The sequence below is a fragment of the Microtus pennsylvanicus genome, chromosome 21, assembly GCF_037038515.1.
Source record: "Microtus pennsylvanicus isolate mMicPen1 chromosome 21, mMicPen1.hap1, whole genome shotgun sequence".
NCBI classification, from domain to species: Eukaryota; Metazoa; Chordata; class Mammalia; order Rodentia; family Cricetidae; genus Microtus; species Microtus pennsylvanicus.
In genome coordinates this window covers 5438080-5454373 of record NC_134599.1, presented here as the reverse complement: position 1 = coordinate 5454373, position 16294 = coordinate 5438080, and the positions used below count along the sequence as shown (strand labels likewise).

Sequence of the window (16294 nt, the reverse complement as noted above, 5' to 3'; positions counted from 1 at the left end):
GTTTTTACCACCCCTTCCTCGCGTGCAGGACCCAGGCCCACAAACCTTCATTCTCTATAAATGATCCAGCCTTTGGCATCTGTTATAGCCACAGACACAAAAGGGGACCATATGCTCTTGTCCTTTTGCCCTTTACACCTACAAGGTCCTGGATAGCGTGAGGGCTGTGTATACTAGGACCTTGGGCCCGAAGTGAGTCTACCCTGCCTCAATAAACAAGGTAGCAGAGTGATGGAGGCCAATTCCTGACAGAAGCCTTGGGCACCACATGTACACGTATCCCCTCCTGTCCACACACATACACACACATGTTTATATACCCCATGTACATACATGAAAATGGGAAGAGAAGCAAGATCACTTGATCACTTGATCTCTGTGCTCAGGTGGCATGGATTCCTGCAGCTTCCCACAGATCTGGATCTGGGTCTCGCTCCACACTTGCCCTGGTTCTCACCCAGCCATTGTGTAACTGGTCTGACCACCAAGATAGCAGCATTATAGGGAAGCTCATGGTAGCAATGTGGAGAAGGCTGCACAGAGGGGGAGCTCCAGCCAATGGGCATCAGATGTGTGAAGGAAGGAGCCTTTAAAATGTCCCAGCCTTGGCCACAGTCTGTCAGAAAATGCAAGTGAATCCCAATGAGAGCTGCTCAGCTGAACCAGGCTGCCCGAGAGCCCTGAAATGTAGCTCCAAGCACTGCGTGTGTGTGTGTGTGTGTGTGTGTGTGTGTGTGCGCGCGTGCACGCGCCCGTGTGTGTGCGCTTGAGCATGTGTGTGTGAGGGTAGGGAGGCTGGGGGCAACACACTGCCAGAATACTAAGTACCCTGTCTCAGTTACTTCAGTTTCTGTTTCCTAGGTTAAAAACCTACAATCCCAGGCATTTCCACCAGAAAGCGCATCCGCACATGGAAGGATATAAACGCCACAGAGCAGAGCTAACACAGAAAGATTGCTGGGCTGCGTGGGAATCATTTGAAAAACGCCAGTCATTACTTTAAAATACTTGGCTGATTTTAAGGGCAAGAAGCTATTATTACGGTGCCCAGGGGGTAAGAGACAGACTCCTCTTTCTCAGAGCTTTGATTAGAGGGAACAGGGTAACTCAACCCACCACACACAAACACACATTGAGAGGGCAATGTAGGCAGGCAGGATGAGGGGACATGCTGAACCCCTCGTGACCACATTAGGGACACAGAGAAATTCCCAGAAACATTTTGGGGTGTACAATAATGAGCTCAAAAAATGCTCAAAAGAGAAAGAGGAAGAGGGCAGAGTGGCAGGGGGACAGGAGGGATGGAGGAGACAGGGAACGAAGGAAGGAAAGAAAGGAGGGAGGGTGGGACGGGGTGGAGGAGAGATGAAGGCAAGCAGGCAGAGGATGGTGTGGCTGGTGCTCTCTGGTCCAGCGTGGGAGAGAAGAAGGAAGACTGCGGGGGGCTCGGCAGTGTTCTCTGTGAAGGGGCGGAGAGGAAGCGTTTCCCTGCGAGTGCCCAGGCAGCCAAGAACAGCTCATCTCTGCACTCAACTAGACTCTTACCAGCTCGGGTCACACTGACTGACCAAGGCTGAGCAGGGAGGCCAGCATCAGGAAGGACGTCACAAAACTGCGAATTGGCAAATGCGTCCTGTGCAGTCTTTCAAAACTGAGAATGATGGGAAGGAACCGAAGCCCTAAGGAAGTCTAAAAATACCAGCTGTGTTGGTCAAACCTGTAATCCCAACACTTGAGAGGCAGAGGCAGGAGGACTGCTCACAAGTTAGGGACCAATCTACTCTACATAATTAGTTCCAGGCCAGCCAGGGATACGTAGTGAGACCCGGTCTTATAACAACAAAAGCACACTGCAGCCTGTACAGGTGGCACACACCTGCAACCCCAGTACGCAGGAGGTAGAGGTAGGAGGATCTGGAGAGAGTTCAAGGCCATCCTGGACTAGATGAGACACCATCTCTTCAAAAGCATGCGTCAGCTACAGGCGTGTTTACTCACTGACATGTCTACTGCAGATCTGTGCTGGGGCTGGAATCGGGGGACAGTGGGGTAGGCAAAGATAAGACATGGAGCCTGTGCTAAATGGTTTCAAGACGGTGAGAGGGAAGGGCTTGGCTATAATGGAACACTAGAACCCTTTTAGGGGGTTGGGATTAGCTACGTCATGATGTGGTGGTTACACATTTATGCACATGTATCACAAGCTATCAAATCAGGGGCTACATTGCATGTGAACAACACCCCCGTCAAGCTGACTTAGGACTGACCGCCGATCACCACATACCCATGTGGGGGGAAGCAGAGCAAGCCACCTGCTGGAAGTGGGAAATGCCTACACTCTGCATCCTGGGATGCTGAGCCAAGTTTTCCACGCCACGGGGGAGGATCTCCAGGAAGCAGCTGAGCTTTGGGTGGTGCCTGCACCTCATCCCCTCACAGGAGCCTCCGATTCAGTTGGCCCCATGGACCTGTCATACCTTGGTGACATAGAGACATGTACCTTCCTCCCTCCACAGTGACGGACGTGACCAGCATCACACATCCCAGAGCCTGGCTGCACTGTCTTAGAAGAGTAATTTGTCAGACGTCAAAGCCTGAGTTCTCCCACACAGTGAGTGCTGGACGGTTGAGAGGCGACAAGCCCTCATAGGTGCTGACGCTGCCGGTGGCCAGACGCCCTTATTTAGGTCGAGGTGGTATTTCAAGGTAACTCAGAGCTCATTAAGCCAAACTTTTCCCTGAGCGGGCAGCTACTGGATCATCCATTCTCAGAAGAGGCCCTAGAAGTCGGGGAGTGAGGAGAGATGAACTTGCATGGGGTAGAGACCAAAGAAGGATGGCACCTGGGTAAGGCCACTGAGACAGTCGGTGTTAACTGTTACTTCACAGAATCTAGAATTACCTGGGAGATGGGCCTCTGGGCGTGTCTGTGGGAGACTATCTCAATTGTCTTATCTGAGGTAGGGACCCATTCACTCTGGGCCACACCATTCTCTGGTTGGATCCTGGATTGCTTAGGGGAGAAGGGAGCTGAGCAACAGCAGGCATCCATCACCCTCCGCTTCCTGGTTGTGGATAGGATGTGACCAGTTTCCTCGAGATGGCACTGCCTTAACTTCCCTGGTAAAATGGGACTGTACCCTTAAACTAGGGGCTGAAACAAACACCGTCTCCCTTGAGGGGCTGTCGTTGGAGCATTTAATCCCAGCAACAGGAAAAGAAACCAAGGCAGCCACTTTCGGGAGCATAGCAGTAGGAATGCCCACACATGGAAAGGCCTAGGTGTTGAGGGGCCTGAAAATATGGCTCCCCCAGTACCCCCTTCTCTGGACAGGTAAGACACACAGGGTTTCCAAGATCCCAGAAGACAGTGGCTACTTAAAAGCATGAGAACTGTGGGCCTTGGTTGGGTACTTCGTGTTTATATACCTGGGCTTAGGAGCTCCCTTTCCAGACTTTGTCCAAGCAGTCATTATCAAGACCCTGGAACACCTGAAGTGCCCCAGAATGGCGTGTGGTACTCAGGTGTACTTTGCTGTCAAATGCATGTGATGGTCTGGGACTGCATTCTGGGGCAGCACTCGGTAAGGCAAGGCTGGCAGCCCCGGGGCTCTGGACTGAGAATGATACGGAAGCATTTGAAAGCATTTACTTGAAGCATTATTGAAAAACGCACCTCCAAGTTTTGTTTTCGTTACCCTGACATGCTTATCTCTGACCAGCACAACAGGACAACGTGATTTGTGTGACACTGCCGGACTCAGTGACCACTCAGAGCCTGGCCAGAAGAGCTGGGGGTGTGAGCTGGACAGAAAGAGAAGTGAGTCCTCAGGGTGCACGAGGCTTGCCCGAGAGCCCCTAAGGTCCACACTCAGCACCCTAGGGGAACCCAGGATGTTTGTTTTCTGGAAGAGTGTGATGCCAGAGACAGGCTGCGCTGAGACATACACTTGAGCTCTGGTCCACCGGTGAAGAATGGGAAGGAGCTGATGGCTTAAGACAGAGGAAGAAAGAACAGAACAGTTCTCCCAAACCAAGGAGGGCTTTGGAGAGGAAGGGAAGAGGTGAAGAGGAGAATAGGGCTTCCGACCCCTCTTCACGAACCTCTCTCCAGAGGTGGCCCTTGTAAACACAGTGTCCCTATGGCGGTGTGACCCCATGCCCTGGTTCCAGGAGGCTTGGGAGACCTGCTGAACAGCAGCTGGTGAAGCCACCATGGGTTCTGGGTGAGCCTGGAGGAGCCTGAGTAGAATAGAGGGGCTGGGGTGGTCACGGCTCTCCCAAGTGCCCTCCTCCCCTCCAGGCTGGTCTCCCTCCCAGCTCTCCCCCTGCCTGTGTGTCTGGAGACTGGTGAGCACATCTCAAGGCTATGGATCTGAGCAGATAAGTGTAGGATGACTCAGAGAGAGTGGGCGGTGACAGATGCCGCAGCCAGCTCTGAGCCAGGCCTGGCCAGGTCTCTGGAGCTGACGCCTAACATTAAAGGACAAATCCCACCAACCTTCCGTTCCAAATGAGTGACTCTGGCTAAGAGCAGCCCCTTCCCAAATACTCAATCTAAAAGGCACAGTCAGTAGCAGGGTCACGGAGAGGCCTCTCGTTTTGTGTGGCAGTAATTCAAAAGGCCTCATTGCCACACCTGCGTTGGGAAGGCGTCTGTGCAGGCTGCCAGCTGTGGCCACTGGTCTTTCTCTACCTTCTAAGCATAGGAATCCATCTGCCAAGCTGGGCGGAAACGGCTCTGGGTACCAGAAACTCTGGGGAAGAGTAACAAAGGATGACAGTTCATTTGCCTTTTGCATAATCAGAAGTCACCATCTGCTGTTTCCTGGGGAAAATATTTTGAAGCATGTCTTTGAACTTCCCCTGCTTTGGTAAGGGCAGGAGGAATGGTCTGTGGCTGTGCTTTGTAGAAAGTACCAGAGCTCCCAAGAGGCGCCAAGCAGGGCAGAGCTTTCCCTGCCTGAAAGAGGAACAGAGCCCCACACTTCTTGTCCCTAAACTATGTGACAACATTTTGTTCAGTTTCCTTGATACCTTTTTCTGAACACAGGCCATCCCACTCGGGGCTGTGTCCACCTCAGCATCTCCAGGAAATCTGAGCATACCGCAGCCTAACAGGCTTGCAACCCCATCTCGTGTCCAGTCTAAGCGCACGATTCCATACGTGAGCTGGCCAGCACAGTTCGCGTCACAGACAGCCTGCAGCAAGGTCCACTATCGCCCACTGCCAAAGCAAAAGGCCCGTGTTTTCCCGAGGGTTGGGGCTTCACACCTCCTCAGCTCCCCCGATTCTAAGATTGCTCCTCGCCCCCCAAAAGCGGTGTAATGCAATTCTAGGAGCCCTGAGCGTTCAGGAGTCCTTGATCAGAAACAAAAAGGAAAACCAGGTCTGGTGGTCCAAGCTTGTAACTCCTGCTACTCAGGAAGCTAAGGCAGGAGGATCATAAATTTAAGGCCATCTTAGGCAACTCAGTGAGATCCTGTTTTTTGTTTTTAAAAGGGGGTGGGGGGGCTGGGGAATCTAGCTCAGTGTTAGAGAACTTGCCTACCACTCATGAAGCCTTAGTTTCAATTCCCAAGAAAAGAAAGAAAAGGATAGGTGGGCTAAGGGGGAATAAGAACCCATGGGTCCCTGACCCTCCACGGCCCAGAGATCCCCACCGGGACTGCTGGGATCCCTAGCAGGTGTCTGGAAAACAGCACTGCAGACTATGGCCCTGTTCCCATCTCCTTTATTCTGTTTACTGGAATGAGCCCAGCAGGCCCTCACTCACTGGTGACTAACTGGCTGAAGCCATGACGACTGGCAGATGGCCGCCTCCCTTAAAAGCAGACAGACAATAAATGCCACCACACACCTCGCCAGCAAAGTGCAATCAAAACAAAATCTGAGTCTGGCTTTGATTTCCTCCCATTTTCTCCCTGTGCCCCCTGGGCTATAGCTTGGAGCAGCATGAGAGGAGATGGAGAAGGGGATCCAACGATGCTAGAAAGATCACGACACAACTATGACCTTCAGGGGAAGGGCATGGCAGCAGAGTGAAACCCCGGGACCAACGGGAGGAAACTCACCAGTGAATGACAGGCAGGACAGGAGGAGGGAAAGGGACTTGGCTGTCGGCAAGGACAGTGAGTAACGGCGAGGAAACCACAGGACCCCAAAGCTCTTCAACCTTGGTTGTCTTCTGGCTGACTGCAGTGGTGGAACCCCGGGGCTCTGGCAGAAAACGGTTCACTCACATGGCCCTGTGTGGCTCCGAGGAGGCACACAACTGAATACTCCCTTAGACAGCACAGCCCACCGTTTGTTAAATGCCTGCTGTGTGCCTAGAACTGGTTCTTAGTTAACTGATGGTAGACTCCACACTAACGCTGAACAGACACGCATTTCTAGAAAAAAAAAAGACTCCCCAAAATGAGATAATTTATACACGGTCCCTAGGTACTTGACAGACAATTTGTACACAGTCCCCAGCTACTTGACAGGACACAGGGTTTTAAGTCCCATGGCAAAAATTGTGGGGAGGGGGTCCCAAGGGAACACTATTGGGGCGAATGACTCAATTATATGTTTGCTTGCTGACTAGCTTTCAAGTCTTGCTATGCAGTGCAGACCGGTCTGTAAGGCTGTATAGCTAGACTGGCTGCCTCATCAGGGCTGGGATCCCAGACTATATGCTACAGTGCCTGCCTTCAATCTTCACTCCTCCTCCTCTTTCTCAAACGTTTTGATTAGTGTGTATGGATATGTACCTAAGGGTAGCACGTGCACACGGGTGCCGGTGCCCGCAGAGGCCAGAAGGTGTCAGATTCCCTGGAGCTGGAGTTCCAGGAGGTTGTGACCCACCAGATATGGGTGCTGGGCACTGAGTCCAGGCTCTGTACAAGTGCTCTGAACTGATGCTCAGTCACCTCTCGGTCTGTGCCTCATGGAGCCCAGCCTGGCTTCAAACTCTCTTTGTAGCTAAAAGTGACTTTCTTGTTCTCTTGCCTCTACCTCCCAAGGGCTGGGATTGCAGGAGCTCACATCGCTTCAATCATAATTTAAACACAAACTTCTGTAATTAAGATTAGAGCCCATGGATCCGTAGAACCCCTTTAGAGTCGTGCTTGTGATAAGGATATTTATCCAGACTGACACATGACTGGCTGGAAAGCACACCGACTTCATGGCTTATGTGTCAACACTCTCTTGCACTGGCGTCAAATTGTCAAGAATTGGGGACAAGCCTACCCTCACTTTGGAGCTGAGGAAGCAGAAACACAGATCTTCAACTAAGCCACGTGCCGTCTTAGTCAGGTTCTCTGTCAAGTCACAGGGAGAGGCAAGGGAACACTTTCACTGCCAGCAATCCACTGTCAGGTCTTGCTCAGTGAAGCAGAAAAGACCAGACACTGCTTCTAAGCCAGTCGAGGACCTGGGTGTCAGCTCCAGTTCCCATGTGCTGCCTGTACAACCTCAGGCAAGTTCATGGGGCCTCAATTCCCACGTGGAAGGCAGGAAAACCTCCCAGGATCAAGCCTGGAGCCGGTACATGGTGTGCGGTTGGTAAATGTGAGACGGACCCTGGCGGGAAGTAAGACCTCAGCTGATGGTTGGGAGTCATCAGTTGAATCGACCTGTAAGAAGCAACTCACTAATGCACAGAAGAAAATGTGTCGCAGTGATACAGATACAGGTTAGCCCACAGGCTGAGTCGGGGTGACGGGAGGCTTTGCTATAAGGAGCTGGGCAAGACGGCTCTCTACGCTGAGAGATGGATATATGAGAAGGGACTCAAATCCTCAGACTGAAATAAAAACCTAAATGTAGGTGGCTCAGCGGACAGAGGTACTTGCTGATAATCCTGATGACCTGAGTTCCATCCTAGGAACCAATATACCAGAAAAAGAACAGACTCCTCCAGGTTGCCCTCTGACCACATGCATGCCATGGCATATACATGCATGCGCATACATACACACACAATAAACAAACAAACAATAGTTACGAAAATTCAGAGAACCCCCCCAAAAAACCCCTGCATTTCCAGGAAAGCCTGGTCAGACAATACTATTGGCAGATGAGGTCAAACATCTCTTTCTCTGAATGCCAGGTGACTGGTCCACAGGGAAGACTTTGTTTCTTTCACTGAAGTGCTGATTTTGACAGCGTCCTGAGACAGGATCCAGTGAGGAGCCAAGCACAGAAGCTGGTGACAGAGCCCAGTCCGCTAGCGCCTATCCTTAGCCCCGCTGTTCCTCTCCCCCCTCCCCGTAGCCTCTGGACACCGGGCTTCTCTTGGGGTTCAGCCTTCTCATGACCTTAGGAAAAACAAAGGGACCCTCCATATCCTGGATTCTCTATCAGGTCACTGGGGAATTTGACTTTCTAACGTCGACTTCCTGTCCTGTGACTCTGTACCTGCCACAAGCCTGCTGTCAGGCTAAAATATCCCAATATCCAAATGGAAACCAACCAAAACTCACCTCATATTTATTTAACCAGTCCTTGAATGCTTCCCGTGCACACTGGAGAGCATCCTGAAAGGTGAGGAGCTCCTAGACCTACGAGGCCACATGGCCAAGCCTCTGTTCAGGGTCAGGAGAGGGGCTGTGGGCCCTGGGTACAACTATCCCTGGCACCTGTCTGTCATATCCCTGTGACAGCCGCTGCTGGCTGACTAAACCCTGCTCTGGAGCCTCCCCCCCCACCCCCACGACTATGACATCTGAAATCCTCTTCTGTCTGGGTTTGGGGACCTTGTGCACTTTGGGAGCCTTCTTGTGTGTCCCTAGGTCTGATGCTGCTTGCTGGGCCCAGGCCCCTCCAGAAGTCTGCACTTAGCTGAGTGCCAGGCTAGATGTGCTATTGCCTCACCATTCTCGAGTTATTTAATGCCACCTTTTCTTGCCCACGTTGGGTTGTGACTTGGAAACAGCGTTCAGCCTCATACCCTCCTCTGACACCCAGTGGCGTGCTCCTAATCACAGGGCATAAGGAGTGGGGAACGGGGTCAGGGGAGAGTCACAGATTTCTACGCTGGAGTCTTCTTTGGGCATAACTGGTCCGGCATGTGGAAGGGAGTCATAAGCAACAAACAAAAACCCAAACAAGATAGTAGCGGCTCGCTGTGAGTGCTAAGCACCAGTTTCAGAGGAGGGTGGCTGGGGCAGGGCACCTGGAGCTTCAGGCCTAGCCTCTGCCAGCCTCAGCTCAGCTGGTCAGTCCTTTCTGTTCTGTTCCTGCTGCAGAGTGAAGGGCGTCCACCTTCTCTGCTCGCCCTCCCTTGGCCCGCCCCAGCCACTCTGGTATTCAGTATCTTCCTCCTCAAGGCAGATAGGCAGCAAGCAAGTCCCATCTTCCAGCAGGAGATCGGTCAAATCTCGGATGTATCTGTGGTCTAGACAGCCCCGGGGGACAACATGGACCAGACTCAAAATCCCCCTGCACTGTCCCTTAGTCTCTACCATTGGGGTCAGACTGAATGAATGACTCAGGAAGGGGAAGCGAAGGTAGAAGAGTGTCTACTGCACTAAGAGATTCGGCTCGGGAGAGAACTTTACAGCAGGGGAGGAAGAGGAGGAAGACTATCAAATCAGAACCCTTTGTAGACAGCCCAGTCTTCTCTCCCTTCCCCAGCCTGGCAGAGATGGGGACAGTCTCTGCAGAGGAACAGTGACGAACACGCCCCCTCACACATCCCACCTGCTAAGGTATTCTCTCTAAGTCACGGACAAAAGTTACATAAGGAGCAGACATACAGCTCCCGTGGAGTGAAGGAGCATTTTGTTCAGCCTTGAGGTGTTTAATTGAGAAAGAGCGTCTGGCAGAACAAAGCACCAGCCAGCAGTCCTGCATACAGGGGCGACAAGAGGCACCACAGAAAAAAACATGGGCACACAGGGAGCGTGCAAGCACCATGCATTTAGGAAGCCAGCCAAGAAGGGTCTGCTTACTCAGCCCGGAGGGGTCCCAAGGTCTCCTCTTCCGGATGCTGGGCTGGGAGATGCTGGCTTGTGGGGGTGAGTAGCGGATGACAAGGTGCTCTCTCAGCTCTGACAAATCCTGCCCTCACCTTCCAAATGCCAATCCAAGAAGGGGCTTCCTGACCCTCTCAGCCCAGGCGATTTCTAAGGTTCGGATGCTCTCGGGAGCCGCTGCTTCACGCCTGCAACAGATGGGGACTGGGGCTGGGCGTGTTCCCAGTCCCCAGAGCAGCGCAACAAGCAGCTGGCATACAGCATGAGCTGGCCTGAGACAGCACAGGCGACAGTTACTTGGTTAGAGCTGCTTTGCTGCTTGAGATGAAGGCAGAGCTCAGGCAGATATCCTCGCTGTCTGCCAGGACTGCAGCGGGCTGTCATTACCACCTGTGTCGGGGGCTGCCTGCTGAGGAGGGAGGGCAGAGCTGAGCCACGGCTGTACAGGCAGCGGGATGGAGAGAGGAAGCAAGCGAGGCCTGGAATGCAGCAGCCGAGGTCTGTGAGGTCCTTCTTGCCAGCACGACCCCTAATCACAGAACTTCAGGCAAAGTTCCTCGGAAAACAGCAGGTGCCTTCTGCAATCTGGCTAAATCAGGACTCCCAGGGAGATGCTTGTCCTTGGAGAACAGAGCATGCAGCCTTTCTCTCTTGCAAGAATGACAGCTCTAGCCTTTTAAGAGGCTCTGCTAGTGAAACCCTTATCCGTCTACATTCCCCAACTCCAGTCAGACAACCTGCAATCCCCTGCCCCCTGCAGGAGACACGGGCCCTGCCTGCATCTCCCTCGCCTTTGGTTGCCTGGCTTCCGATGCACTGCTATCCATAGCTTTTGTTATTACATGTGGGGTAGCAAATTCCTAGAGAGAGAAAACGACTCAACTGGGCGCTTACCACCCCTTTACAAACAAACAAACCTTCTAGAGCTCTTTCTCTCCTCACCCCCTGTCACCCCCGGGGGACCACTGTGCCCTGCCCTGACCAGCCCAGAGCTGCTCACAGCAACTGTTCAAATCGGAGGATCCTGAGCCTGCCTGCCTCTGCCCCCCTACCCCCTCCTCCCAGAGGCTCAGCAAAAGCCCCTGCCACCACTTTCCCGGGCCACTCTGCCTTCTGACCAAGGCTGACACTTTCCTGAGTGGTCCCGCATGCAGGCTCTGCCTCTTGTTTTCAGGGGTCTGTGAGATGGGACATCTGTTCCCTCAGAACAGCTTTCCTGGGTCTGAGTGTCCCAGGACACCTGCTTAGAACAAGTCCTGGGACCTTCTAAGCAACTCTCTATGCCCAAAGGCACGCCTAACAAGCCACCGATGAGCTACACGAGATCAAAGATACCTACGAATGTGGTCCAAGACAACTTTGGGAACTTACTTAAAATTAAGAGACGTGAGGGCATGGTCATGTGTGTGTGGAAGCCAGGGGACCTCAGATGTTGTTCCTCGGGGGCCAGCACTTTTTTTGAGGGTATCTCTCACAGGACCTGGGGCTCATAGATTGGGCTAGGCTGGATGTCAGTGAGTTCCAAAAACTCCGTCTCCCCTCCCCGACACTGGAATTACACTCATGTCCGGTTGTTTAATGCGAGTTCTGGGTGCCAATCACAGACTTTCCCGTTTCTGTGGCAAGCCCTTTGCTGACTAAGCTATGTAAGTCTGCGGCTTTCTGGACGACACTTTCAGCCCAGGAAGGTAACGGGAAGCCACCTTTCAGCTACCGGATCGTTCTGAGATCTAAGAATTCAAAGCCTGAGGGTCAGGAAAGGATGTCTCAAGGAGCAAGGATCCCCGAGGCCTGGCCCTGGTTTCAGTGTCTAAGTAGTCCATTACCTGAAAATGTCACTTTACCCTGAATCTCTTTTTTTCTCTTCTATAATCTGAGCAATGTGTACCTCAAGGTCCTTTCCAGACCCAAACCTTAAAGTTCTGAAACCACAACCCAGGTCTGTGCCATAGTGCAGCCATTTCTCTGGGGGCGCAGTCCTGCCTCTTAGAAAACCATCTGCGTGGAAATATTGGCTCTGAGCATACCCCAAGGCTTCTGTTGAGATAATGGATGAACAAGCAATTTGGACGAAAATGAACATTAGATTGAGACGTGCAGGATTATTCCGGAACCGGAGAACAGTACTAGAATACACACAAAGCTTAGCAAAACCCACGCCATATACCACTGAGCAAAGGGCTGACATCCTGCAACCAGCCCCCTGGGCATGGTGCAAGTGGCCTCCCAGACAGTCGGCCAATCTCAATATTTTCTCCTGCTGGTTCTCCAGCTAGCCTCCTGGGGTTTATTTTCTCTGTGTTTTATTCCAAAGCATATAAGCAGGCCCAGGTTGGTGTGTGTGTGGCGGGTGTGTGTGTGACTAATTTGTTTTCCTGGAAAAGCTGGAAATGCCAGGGAAATAGATGGGCACCACCAAGTGAAGGGATGCCTCACTGGGAGGCAAGCTCCTGAGAAGGACTTATGGGGGTTGCTTTCTATCGCACTGACTTCCGGCGGCGCCACACCTTGGGTCAGGGAATCACTCAAGCAAAGACAAGTGCGCGCCCTGAAACTCCCAAACACATGTGTATCCTGCCTTCACCTGTGTGAAGTCTTGTTCCCACAGCCTCCACTGAACGCTTAAGTGGTTTGTGTTTCCCCCTTGGAATATGAGTGTGGTTGCCTTCTCACCTTAGAAGGCAGAAGGTGGTTTCTCTAGACAGAAAGTCCTGGACACAGGCAGATCCTAACACTATTGCTGGCACTTCCTGTCTCAGAAGGAACCGTGGTGATGCTCCCTGACACACATCCCAGGCCCCCTCTCACTTTTTCTCCAAGTGTCACTCCCAGGACCATTCCCAGACCTCACGGAAAACCAAGAAACATCAGAGAAAACGGCCGGCTCCAAGCTGCCTAGGGAACACACTTTCTTCAGTAGGGATACAGCCCCAAGGCCCCCCCCCACCCCCGCTCTCACTTCTTGGGCTTGCCCACAGCTGTCATCCAAAGTCCCCAGAGTCTCAGCCTACACAGGCAGGCGTGTGCAGACCCTGAAGCTCTCCACTCTGCTGAGGCCCTAGCCCAGTGAAGGGCCCTTCTTTGGCCACTCTGTGCCGACCCACAGTGCCCTCCTGGATTGGACGCTGACATTGTATTCACAATGCTGAGGACTTTGCGTACGCTGTTACAGTCCACACAGCAGGCGAAGAGGTATCATGTTACTTTCTTCTCTCACCCCACCTGTGTTGGCGTGTATACATACGTATGCACAAGTGTGTGGAGTCCAGAGGTGTCTCTCTCGGTCACTCTCCTCCCTGTTTTGTGAGTCAGGGTCCCTCACTGAACCTGGCTTATGGATTCAGTAAGAATCCAGCAAGCAATCCCGAGGTCCTCCTGACTCTATCTGCCCAGCACCTCATGGTCTGACTGCCGCACCCAGTTGTTTGTTTTAATGTGGGCTCTGGATCTCAGACTCCGGCCACCATGCTTGCACAGCTGGCGCTTTATGAACTGGGTGGGCCACTTTCCCAACCCCACTGCCTCAAACTTGTTTTCAAGGATAAAGAAACTGTGGCTTGGAGACACCGAGTTGCCATGCTCAATGCCATAGGCAGACTTGGCTGTCAACTTGACACAGCTGGGAAGAGGGGACCTCAACCGAAGAAGTCCCTCCATTGGACTGGCCTACAGGCAAGTCTGTGGGGCACTTTCTTGATTGTTAAATGATGTGGGAGGGCCCAGGCCACTGTGCCATCCCCAGGCCAGCTGCTCCTGGGCTGTGTAAGAAAGCTAGTTGATATGAGCTGGGGCAAGCCAGCGAGCTGCCTTCCTGCCCAGCTCCAACTCCTGCCGTGATAGTCCCTCGATGATGGACGGTAAGCTGCAAGCTGAAATAAACCCTCCCCTCTCCCAGGCTACTGTTGGTTATGTGCCACACAGCAGCAGACAGCACACTAGAACAGTTCCTAACCGAGATATTAATGTGGCCGGGGCTCCATCTCAGCCTGACTCCATGCCTCAGCACCTCACTGTCCTAGGAGCCCCAGCCTTTTATCTGTGTGCTTTTGCTTCTTTGTACCCTTTGTTTATTTCTGTGGTCTGGGCTTACTATTTCTGTAAAGAAAAACAAGATTACAGGGCTTGCAAGGTAGCTCAGGGGATAAGGGTGCTTCACCCTACAAGTCTAGGGACCCGCGTCCGAACCCTGGAACTCACATGCAGATGGAAGGAGAGGGCTGTCTCCACACAGTTGTTCAATAACATTCACATATGTGTCATGGCATGTGCATACCCCAACATCTGCATCACACACGTAATAATAATAAGTGAAGTTATAAAGCACATTACAGTCACAGTCTCTGAGGCCCGTTATGTCACAGTACACTGTCTAACCCGCTCTGATTAAGCAGCTATATTAAGAAATTACATTAAAAAGGTGAAACAGTGACTTCAAAGACATAAAACACAGTAAATGTGGCCAGAAAATCTCAAGCCATGAACAATATTTCCTGAGCCATACCAGTGACACAGAAGACCGGAAGTTCAGAGCACATGTGTGCCTTCTCCTCCTGTCCATGGATAACAGACCTGGGTGGATTTGTTAGTGCCCCAGAACCAGGCACAAACACTTTACTGACCCTAGGCTGTCTTTAGTCATGCATCTGTAAGTCAAACAGAGATGCTTCTCAGTGAGCCTCTGTTCTCCCTCCTGAGCGGTGATGCTAGCCCTGCCTGATAGCCTGCAGACTCAGGCCTGCAGGATCAGCCAAGTGCAGGCCAGAGGCCAGGGAAGCAGAGCTAGGGAGACGCTGAAGCAAGAGGGTACTCCATCCCAGCATCTTCCTTCCCTGTATTCAGCTACTCCAGGCCAGGGAAACAGAGCTAGGGAAACGCTGAAGCAAGAGGGTACTCCCTCCCAGCATCTTCCTTCCCTGTACTCGGTTACTCCGTGTGCTCTGCAGAGTGGTTTACTAGCCTCTGAAACCGTGACTGGAAACTGTGACCAACCCTCCAGAGAAGTCCACTGGACCCTGCAGGACCCTTTAGCAGTCTGCAGTAGATGGCCTGCTAAGCATCTCAGGGGAGGTTAGAACCCCTGCATAGCCTGTAACCTGGGCCCTGCCTCCCCCCCCCCAGCAGCTGCTGCCCTTGAAACTCAGATACCACTGACCTGAGCCCCTTAACCTTACAGGACTCTGCTGTGGAGCTTTGCCATGAAAAACAACAACACAAACCTCTGGGCTATGAGTGTCACTCTGTAGAAATACACACACTTGCCTGATGCAGCCGGGGTTTGATCTCTGCAAAAAAAACCGAAACGAAAACAAAAGCACAGCTCAGAGCGAATCTGCCAGAGGGCAGCAGTGAAACTTCCCCTAAACCCCAGAACAGGTCCGACCTGCCACCTAAAGTCAGCACAGAAACTTGAAAAGATAGTCTAAGGCTTCCTGTCTCTGTCCCTAGCTATCAGGACGCGTGTGGCTGGCCCCTCCCCTGGGGCCAGAAACTACCGATACTTACCACAGTAACCAGATGTTTGTCAGACCTCTGAGATTAGAGAGTCAAGTTCACCACACCGCCAGTTCCTGGTACTTCAAGCAGTTCTAAAATTCCTAGACTAAGCCAGGCCTAAGGGAACAGGTCTGTCAACCCAGCTACTCAGAAAGTAGAAGGACAGGTAGTTCAAGGTCAGTTTAGGTAGTGAATGGAGCAAGTCCTGTCTCTAAACACAAAGTAGAAGGAAGGGCTGGGGCTGGGGCTGGAACTCAGTGGTAGAGTGGCTGACTGGTATGCGTGGAGCCTGGGCTCAACACAGTCTCTCCAACCACAAAGGCGATAGTGATTGTCCCAGTCGTTGGCTGTGACTTTCACAGAACAGTGTTTCCTTCTTTCAAAGCCACCTTGGAAGGTTTAGAAGTCTTAAAGAGCCTCCAGCGACTGCCTGGAGCCTCACATGTGGAAACTGCCCCCAGGGCTACAAGTTTCCCTGCAGAGTGTGGACTAATTTGATCCCTTCAAGGCATGCTGTGTGTACCAAGAGCTCCCACGTGGATTGTGGCACTCATTAGTGCTTGGATGCACCACCTGCCAAGAAGTAGGGACTCACCACTATCAGATGAGCTCACACCCAATAATCTCTTAGTCCTACATGACCGCTAGGTCAGGGACCACCTGCAAACCCACCGCTGGCAGCCTGTGGGCCAGGGCCAGAACCCAGACACTCCTGAGTCTTCCTCTCTGGGTCTGATGATGAAGAGACTAGCCCCATCCACTTTGTACGTGACTGAACGGACCTGATGTGTGCACAATCCAAGGATGAGAAGTCAGCTGTGACAGGGTGTTGTGG

General features: G+C 52.3%; 1 protein-coding gene across 13 annotated transcripts in view; it reads right to left on the bottom strand.

The window, feature by feature from the left end:
* The window catches only part of Prkag2 (protein kinase AMP-activated non-catalytic subunit gamma 2), a 264022-nt gene that overhangs the window by 205301 nt on the left and 42427 nt on the right, over positions 1-16294 (bottom strand). For 2 of the 13 annotated variants that reach the window (XM_075955440.1, XM_075955439.1), the window contains exon 1: positions 9943-10695. The exons of 6 other annotated variants lie outside the window; for them this stretch is intronic. The gene's annotated coding sequence lies outside the window, so the exon portion shown is untranslated. Of the gene's footprint in view, positions 1-9942; positions 10696-16294 lie in introns of those variants that run through there. 5 more of the 13 variants (XM_075955436.1, XM_075955442.1, XM_075955441.1 and 2 more) reach the window with 5 other exon arrangements.